Source organism: Penaeus monodon, chromosome 7 (genome assembly GCF_015228065.2).
Source record: "Penaeus monodon isolate SGIC_2016 chromosome 7, NSTDA_Pmon_1, whole genome shotgun sequence".
Classification (NCBI taxonomy): domain Eukaryota; kingdom Metazoa; phylum Arthropoda; class Malacostraca; order Decapoda; family Penaeidae; genus Penaeus; species Penaeus monodon.
In genome coordinates this window covers 40582424-40592639 of record NC_051392.1, presented here as the reverse complement: position 1 = coordinate 40592639, position 10216 = coordinate 40582424, and the positions used below count along the sequence as shown (strand labels likewise).

General features: G+C 35.2%; 2 long non-coding RNA genes across 2 annotated transcripts in view; both read right to left on the bottom strand.

Annotated features, from left to right (window-relative positions):
* Positions 1–2142: 2142 nt before the first annotated feature.
* On the bottom strand, positions 2143–3023 carry LOC119575327. Its single transcript, XR_005228970.1, has 3 exons — positions 2948–3023; positions 2680–2769; positions 2143–2182 (listed from the first exon to the last, which is right to left on the bottom strand). It is a non-coding gene; the product is annotated as an uncharacterized LOC119575327 (long non-coding RNA).
* Positions 3024–3133: 110 nt separating this feature from the next.
* The window catches only part of LOC119575328, a 7183-nt gene continuing 100 nt past the window's right edge, over positions 3134–10216 (bottom strand). The window contains exons 2-3 of the long non-coding RNA XR_005228971.1: positions 5847–5958; positions 3134–3188 (exon numbers count right to left, since the gene is read on the bottom strand). This is a non-coding gene — a long non-coding RNA (uncharacterized LOC119575328). The remainder of the gene's footprint in view (positions 3189–5846; positions 5959–10216) is intronic.

The window sequence follows — 10216 nt, the reverse complement described above, 5'->3', positions numbered from 1 at the left end:
CTCTCCTCTCCTCTCTCTCCTCTCCTCTCCTCTCTCTAGCTCTCCTCTCCTCTCCTCTCTCTCGCTCTCCTCTCCTCTCTCTCGCTCACCTCTGCTCTCTTTCTCGCTCTCCTCTCCCTCTCTCACTCTCCTCTCCTCTCCCCTCTCTCGCTCTCCTCTCCCCTCTCTCGCTCTCCTCTATATATATATATGTAATATATATATATAATATATATATATATATAAAACATATAAATATATATATATATATAGATACATATATAAATATATATATATATATATATAATATATATATATATATATATATATACATAATATATATATAATATATATATAATATATATATAATATATATAATATATATATTAATATATAATTAATATATATATATATATATATATATATATATATATATATATATATATATAATTTTTTTTTTTTTATAACATTAATCATAAAAGAGGTTTCTCCTGAGCCTACTTACCTGTGATGGGCACATGTGCTGCCTGCTTGCGAAGGTGGTCCAGCAAGGAGCCTAGGGGGGCAATCTCTGTTACCATCATCAGAGGATTCGAAAGGACTATCCCAAACAGTCTGGAACAAGTTGTAAAAAATGAAATGATTGCAGTGTGTGTGTGGGAGGAGTTAGGAGGACAGAAGGTGGGACATCACAGGCTGTGCTAGATCCTTTTCTTCAAAGAAAGTTCAAAGTCGGATCCAGATAAAAAAGAAATCAACCCTAGGCTGAATTTAGCCTTTTTTAGTCATCTGTACGTAAATCCTCCAAAATAAAATTAAAACATAAAATTAAAATCTGGATTTAAACAACATAATAATAAGAACAGGTTCTGCACTCGCATTTAAAAGCTGTTGGCATTACCTTGGTGGCAATGATACATAATCTACATATGGTTTATTTTCAACATTACTGCTATTTTCATCATGTCATACAAAACACTGTCACTATCCTTTTCAAATTAGTCTATAAGGTGGAAGGATATGAAGGGATATGGTATCTCCAACACTTATAAATTGGCACTGAGAGCCTGACTAAGGCATTTTGTTTACATTTTGTTAATACTGAGCAGTCAAAGAAAATCTGGCATGCAACTTCAAACTGAGGAAAAGATACTCAACAGATGATATGCACATACATGTGGGAATGAAAGATTGTACACATTGCATCTCATTGTTGACTGACTAGAGCACTGCCTAGGGTTAATAAGTAAATGAGAATTAGGAAAGAAAGAAAGAAAGAAAAAAAAGAGAATATTAGTTCTAACACAGACAGTGCCCCAGATTGGGTACAAATACACTGATATCATATTACAGCAAGATAAACCTTAGCTGAACATGACTAACAAATATTTATACTAGAAATAAAAGCATGATAATTACCCTTTGCCGACGGGTGACATGTACGCACATGCCATGGCATGGCTGGACTATCTGCCGGGGCATGTACGTACATGCCATGGTGTATGTATTGACATGCCATGAGATTTTTTTTTGTTACAATCACGGCAAAATATTATTTTTCTGCCACTGAAAGTGTGATTAAGTCGTTTTTAACACTTTCTCATTTTTACTAAGCAAAAAAAAAAAAAAAAAAAAAAAAAAAAAAAAAAAAAAAAAAAAAAAAAAAAAAAAATAATAATATATATATATACATATATATATATATATTATATATATATATATATATATATATATATATATATATATTTTTTTACAAACCGACGATTTCAACTCCATGATGCCACACACTGCTTATTTTATTCAGACTATAGACTGAATAATGATCAACTATGGAGTCTATATAACAACAAAAATATCCTTCAGTCTTGATTTATCAGGAAATATGGCAAGTAAGACTTTCAGAAAATAATGAAAACTGAAAACACAACATATGCTCGTATATTACGAAGAAACGGCAAGGGATGCTGGTATTTGGCATGAGTGGTCGTGCATGCTAGGCGACGGTATAAGCCCTCGGTAGCGAGGCCCAGGCCACTATGAATACTACCCATCAGGAAAGGGTTAAAAGAAGATAAAAACTATAAGCTCAACATACTGTATAAGGTTAGGATGAGACAGCTGATGCATCGCCTGAACCTCACGTATAAAGTCATCCAGGCACCAGAACATGGATGACATCTTGCTTCAGTATTTTGACAGCAACCTGGCATTTACAAAGGCTTTTAGATTGACACACTCATGCTTATCTTTCAAACTTTGATAATCAATATAAAACAAGAGAGTGCCTACTAGAGTACATAAAGATACAATGTTATTTTGTCTTATTTGTCTTATCCTGTGTCAAAAAAAAAAAAAAAAAAAAAAAAAAAAAAAAAAAAAAAAAAAAAAAATATATATAATATATATATATATATATATATATATATATATATATATAATATATATATATATACACACACACACATATATATATATGCATATATATGTGTGTATATATATATATATACTTTCTGGGGAATAACTGTACAGGTATGACAAAGTTCATTAAATTTGGGGAAAGAGAGAGAAAAAAAAAAAATCAATATAAATCATAATGCCAAAGTAACACCAGAAAATATATGAAAAACTTTCACCTTATCTAAAATTTTCTAGAACAATTTAAACAACTCTAGTAAATACACCATATAACTTATTTCTGACCTCTTTTATCTGTCCATTTGAAGTTGTCCATTCTCCACTTCTTACAACACCAAAGCTCCCATCACCCAATTTCCGTCCTTGAACAATGTCCTAAGAAAAAGAGTAGAAAGGAACTTAGAAAGCTATTAAACAAACTAATTATAAGGCATATCAAAATAAGTTGATAAATCAAATGTATTACTTTCACTCTAGATACAGTCAACATTTTTCTTCTTATAGATTTTTTCAAAAAACATAATGATTATATGTCATATACCACTCCAATTACCTTCTCCTGAATGAGACAGGTGAGGCTAGATGGCAAAGTGTCATTTGTCCTTGACGGTGGTGATCTATGCTTACTTTGACGGGATCCGCCAGTAGATAAGATCTTAGACACCAAATTTTTTCTCCAAGCTGCAGCACGCTTCTTCTTGACAGTCTCCAACAGTCTTCTGCCGCAGGCTTCCCAAGACAATACGCTCCAAGTCTTCAGCATGAACATACTCAAAGTGGCTTAGCCTTGTAACCTGGTGAGCATGATAATAGTTTAGAAAATATCATTGCCTATCATTTGCTTCCAAGACAATCTCCAAACCTTATCTATTTCTAAATATAATTCTAAAACCAAAGGAGTAAATTTTTTATATAGACAGAAGTGGCTGTATTCAGGTAATGATTAACATCATTAATATGTACATATAAACATATATATACTGTATATATAAATATAAACTAATATATATAATATATAAAATATAATCTATATACGTATATACATACATTGCTCTTTCTCTCTCTCTCTCTCTCTCTCTCCTCTCTCTCTCTCTCTCCTCTCTCTCTCTCTCTCTCTCTTTTACTTTCACTCTTACACTTTCTTTCTCTCTCTTTCACTTTCTCATTCTCTTTCCCTCCTTACTCTCTCTCTCTCTCACACCACTCTCTCTTAATCTCTCTCTCTCTTACTCTCTTCCTCTTTTTTACTCTCTTTTGTTTTTTACTCTCTTCCTCTCTTTCTTACTCTCGCTCTCTCTCACTCTTAATCTCTCTCTCTCTCTTAATTTTCTATCTCTCTCTTTCTCTCATTCTCTCTGTTTTCTCTTTCTCTCTTACTCTTTAATTCTCTTTCCCTCTAACACTCTCTCTTTTATTTTCTCTCTCTCTCTCTCTCTCTCTTATTTTTTCTCTCTCTCATTGTTAATATCTCTCTCTCTCCCACTCTAAATCTCTCTCTTTTTTCACTCCCTCCTTCCTCTCTCTCTCTTAACTGTCTCTCTCTCTTACTCTCTCTTTCTCTCCCTCTCTCTCTCTCTCTTACTCTTTCTTACTCATCTTCTTTCTACTCTTTCTCTCTCTCTCACTCTTTATCTTTCTCTCTCTTACTCTTTATCTCTTTTTCTTACTCTCTCTCTTACCCTTAATCTCTCTCCCTCTCTCTCTCTCTCTTCCTCACTCTCTCTTTTTCTTTCTCTCTCTCTTACTCTGTCTTTCTCTGTCACTCACTTATTCTCTTTCTCTCACTCACTTTTATTCTTTCTCTCTCACTCTTACTCTCTCTTTCTCTCACTCACTCACTTTTACTCTCTCTAATTCTCTCACTCACTCACACACTTTCACACTCATTCAGTCACTCATTCAAACACACACACACACATACACAAACACTCACTCATTTTTTTTCTCCCTCTCACTCACTCAGTCCTCTCTCTTTTTACCTTCTCTCTCTATTTTACTCACTATCTCTCTCTCTTAACTCACTCTTATTCTCTTTTCTCTCACTTGCCCTCTCTCTCTCTCACTCTCTTTTATTCATCTCTCTCTCTCTCTCTACACACCCTCTGTATCTCTCACTAACTCTCATTCTCACTCGCTAACTCACTCTCTCTTATTCTTATCTCTCTCTCTCTCTTTTACTCCCTCTCTCTGTCTTTCTCTTACTCTCTCTCTTTCTCTCTCACTCTGAATCTCTCTCTTTCTATTACTCCCTCTCTTTCTTACTCTCTCTTACTCTTTCTCTCCCTCTCTTTTACTCTCTTTTTCTTTACACTAACTCTTTCCCACTCACTCACTCTCAATCACTCATTTTCTCACTCATTCTCACACACTCACTCATTTTCTTTCTTTCTCTCTCTCTCTCACTAACTCATTCATTCTCTCTTACTCTCTTTCTCTCTCACTTACTCATTCAGTCTCAGACTGTCACACACACACACACACAAACACACACACACACATTTTTTTTTCTTTCACTCCCCTTCTCTCTCTCTCGCATTCACACTCTCATTTTCACACTCACATTCACTTTCACTCTAACACTCACTTTTCTCACACTCACTCCCATTCTCACACTCACTCCCATTCTCACACTCACTCTCATTCTCACACTCACTCTCACACTCACTCTCATTCTCACACTCACTCTCATTCTCACACTCACTCTCATACTCACACTCACTCTCATTCTCACACTCACTCCCATTCTCACACTCACATTCACTCTCACACTCACTCTCATTCTCACACTCACTCTCATTCTCACACTCACTCTCATTCTCACACTCACTCTCATTCTCACACTCACTCCACATTCTCACACTCACTCTCATTCTCACACTCACATTCACTCTCACACTCACTCCCATTCTCACACTCACTCTCATTCTCACACTCCACTCTCACACTCACACTCACTCTCATTCTCACACTCACTCCATTCTCACACTCACTCTCATTCTCACACTCACTCCCATTCTCACACTCACTCTCACACTCACACTCACTCTCATTCTCACACTCACTCTCATTCTCACACTCACTCTCATTCTCACACTCACTCTCATTCTCACACTCACTCCCATTCTCACACTCACTCCCATTCTCACACTCACTCTCACACTCACACTCACTCTCACACTCACTCTCACACTCACTCCCATTCTCACACTCACTCTCATTCTCACACTCACTCTCATTCTCACACTCACTCTCACACTCACTCCCATTCTCACACTCACTCTCATTCTCACACTCACTCTCATTCTCACACTCACTCTCACACTCACACTCACTCTCATTCTCACACTCACTCTCACACTCACACTCACTCTCATTCTCACACTCACTCTCATTCTCACACTCACTCTCACACTCACTCTCATTCTCACACTCACACTATCTAAGGAACCAACCTGCAGGTCATCACGTATCCTGGTGAAAAACTGTGCAAGCTGTACTTCCACCAGAATTGTGCGTATAACTTCCAAGTCATCCTCACCAACATCACCCATCAGTTTGAAATGTCTGAAAGAATAAAATTTGTAGTAGGAAAGGAGAAAAAAGAAAATTATTTGAGGGAGAAAGCCAGAAAGAGTGAAAGATTAATACCATAGCTGTTTTACTAGTGTCTAGCATCAAGCAGTTTCTGTATACTGTTTTGGTGATAGTCATGGGAGTAGCTGATGCATAGGGATTGTCTGGAGTGACAAGTGCTCTATTGTCTTCTTGTTAAAATGAACTAGAAGTTCATGTTGCATAATTGAGCTATGGAATGTTAGCAAGTGCTGTTGCTGCCCCTTGGGGTTCTGATTGCCAGAATGCCTTTTTTTATTATTGATTGTATGGAGATGAAAATATAAATAACAACTCATGTGTAAAAATTTTCAATCCTTTTTTCATAACAGATTTACAGTTTATTCTTATTAAAACCATGCAGGACTCACTAATGTTACAAAGCTATTTTTGTTTCAGGCTCTCAATCCCTTCCCCTCCCTTTCAGGTATCAGCCGCAGGAGGGAGTCGCAGATCTCTTGAGAGCTCCGGGAGTCATACAACCCATTTCTTCTTTTTTCTGCTTGCTTCCTACTTCTTTCCTTTGCACCTTGCACAGAAAGTTGCCTGTCCCCATCAAAAGTGCAAAAATGAGAACACACACACACCACACAACACACAGATTAGGGTTATATTTCAGGCCATAACTCACTAGATACAGTGAATATAAGTGTAAAATTTCATGTGAGTGTTGCCAGATGTAGTAGCTCTGTCAAGGATTTTATTCACCTCAACCTTTCCTCCAAGCGACTGCTCCCGTTAACCTTGAATTGTAACTTGGAGGGGTCAACTGTCCATGAAGATTTCTCATAATTTCTTAATTCTGTTTCTTCCTTTAGAAAAGATGGACCATTAATTCTATCTGAATAGCTTGTTATCAATGGGATTCCTTTTTTTTTTTTTTTTTTTTTTTTTTTTTTTTTTTTTTTTTTTTTTTTTTTTTTTTTGGTGTTAGAACTAACAGGGGATGAAAGTCTGAATTTGTTTTGGTGTGAGTGGTGTATGCTTATATGGTGAGTGGGCAGTCATGCAGAGGATTATAATGAAGTTCTTCAACTGTGATCTAAAGAATGCATTCAAAAAGACAGGCAGTCCATGGAGGGAGGGAAGAAGGAATTTTATCACCAATGTTTCTTCCATATAATTTTTTTTTCTGCTTCCTTTTACTGCTGACCATATGTCACAGTATATAAATTAAAACTCAACAGCAATAGTTACATTACTGGGATATTTGTAATACTTTCTTCACATGTAATTTATCACATTTCTTGACTCAGTACACAGACATATAGCATCTGTAGAGTAATGCTGTAGGTCAGCTAGATTTCACTTAGTACTGTATACTCTAGTAAGACTAATCTTGGGTTAATTCCATTGATGATAAATTCTCAGGATCTACAATCCCTTCCCTGCTAAAATAACTGTGGCCAAAATTTGCTACCAAAGCATGAAACACTCATGTCATGACCTAACAAGATGTATGGATCCAAACACTTTGATCTTAGGAGTTGATTACAGGCCTGTCTTTACTTTGCAAAGATTGTCTTATATACATAAAAGTTTTTATTTGTATTTTTGTTTCCATTACTTAGATTTTTCACACTGCCCTATTCTGGATAATTACAAAGGAATGTCTACATAACAATACCTGAAACTGTAAGTTCTGGTTAAACAAACAGTTCATTTATTAATAATCAAAAAAAAAAATAAATATCATCCTAAAAAGCAAAATGTGTATGACATTCACTTTTACTGATTTTCTAGAAATTAGTACTGCATTTTTCACTCCACTTAATGGTATATAGCAACTGTACACTAGTCCTTGGGTTTGTTTTACATACAAACCCTGGCAAAGTTCTAGAATAGTCTGTATCTTAAATCCATCATATTTAGTATCAACTGATTCCTTATGATGTCTACTTTTCTCTTACAGTGGTTTGGATACATATTGGCCTTCAATAGAAATGATACTAGACTCCATAGGTGAGAAGAGCTTGAGATATCCCTTGATGCATCTCTGTCTTGACCCTAATGGGAGAATGGATCCAAGTAGTAAACATTTCTCTCCACTCAATCAGCCCAAAATTTATTTCTGTGTAATTGATAGTAGTTTTAGGTTCCTTGTATTATGCTTATTTAGCCTACTAGTTTCACCAACTAGTGTATGCTAGTTAATAGACATTGACAGAGTCCATTGATAGCAATATGATAAGATTTTCAGAAGTACACCAAATCTTAAACAATATAAAAATTTGTAATTAATCTAATATTTGTTCCAATACCCATGCTGAAGAACCAATACTAAATGTATTTCCCTACTGTTGCTCTCTCCCCAGCATCAACTGACTTGAAGTCTCTACAGCAAAATGACTGACTGACTTCTTAACCCAATGCTGCCAAAAAAATGTGATGTTCACATAGTAATCTCTTGTAAAATACATCTACACATATTTGGCTCTACTATATTTAGACACTAAGGAGTCAATTAGTAGTCTACATGCCCTCACCAGATTTTCCCCTTCCTCGAGTTTTTGGGATTCTATTTTCTAATGTTATTAGTATCAATGCTATTGTTGTTATGACTGACATTACAATTATTTAGGTTCTTAACACTACTAATGGCAATACAAAATAAAATATTATCAAAATCAAGGAAAAGGGTGAACAGTTGAGACAGGTTAGACTAGTGATTAACTCATTGGTGACTAGAGCGAAGGTCACACTAGTCGGTCATACTACATTCAGTGTCCCTTCGGAAACTAATATCATATGGCTTACTGCTGTATACCATTACTAAAATAAGATTTTACCTATATTTAAGATTTACCTATATTTTTAGATTAAGAATGTGAAATAAAAATAACAAGATTAGGAAAAGTGAAATATGCATATTTGTGGAGAGTTGATGTGTGTAGCTCGGTATTTATTGCTTATTTCATCTATAAATGTTTCTTTCACATTCCTGCTTTTATAATCCTTATGACTGCTGTTCCACAACTGCTCTTTGACTCTCACTTTATTCAACAAGCGTAAATAACTTCCGAAAAGAGCTCCATGCTTTTAGCATGTCAAAGTGGGTTGATGTTTATATTCGTTAGTCAAATGAACATTTATCCGAATTATCTATAAACATTTAATGAGATATCGTTGTTCAATGCAATTATATATTTTGCGTCTAATAATTGTTTGTTTTTACCATGATATATAATCATTTTTTATAAGATTCTAAATAAAGAGTTTACCAATAATTATATTATGGTTTTTGTTCGGCAATATATTTCAGCTCTAGGCAGGGATGAAATACCGACAGAGCGTTTCCATTCTGCGGAGGGATTTTCATCTTGGATCCGTTTTACAGCAAGGGAAGCATCCAGTTTCTGTAAAGGGATCCCTGGGCAGAACAGATTAATGTGACAGCCCTTAAGCCCTTGTGGAGCCATCTAAGTATAAAAACAATTAATAACTAAACTCACTGTGGACATGGCATGGCCATATTGTCATCCCTGTGGCAGCAGATTATATCTAATACTTTGATATATAAGCAGAAGCTTCCTATCCAGTTTCAAGACAAAGTCAATTTATACAACAATACTAGCAGGTTTTTAAAACATAAAGGGAGTAATTTAAACAATCTTCTCTGTCAGATGATACAAGTTAGTTATTATATAATGCTTTTCTAATCCTTATGTTACTGAGATAAACATCTACTCTCTTGTTGACTAAACAGAATACTTCTTGACATGTACACTTTAGGCTACTTAAAGAAAGCATTTGCACATTAGGGTTCTCTGAAAAAATGAGTAGGTTCCCACTCCTACAGAATTGGTACTTAACACAAGGTGATCCTACTTTAACAAAGAACACCATAATACCTGTAACCATTCCATGTGAACTTTATCAAATTAACGAAAATTAATGAGCAACAGTAATAGGCAATTTCTTCAATATATTTATTTCCTAAAGACACTGTCCAACCAGCTCGTGCCCTTAGAGATTAATCGAGATATTTTGTTCATCAACACATGTTCACTGCTACACAATAAAACAGACAGAACCCATCATCTTGTTCTAAAATAAGACATTTTTTTTTTAATAACGTCAAAAATACCCACACTTCCGCTAAACGTCCACCGAAAAGGCCCTTCTCATTTAACTGGTTCAGGATACTCGATATAAAGCACAAAAACATTTTTTATTTTGATTTTGATTTGTTATCTTTCAGTCTTGCCCA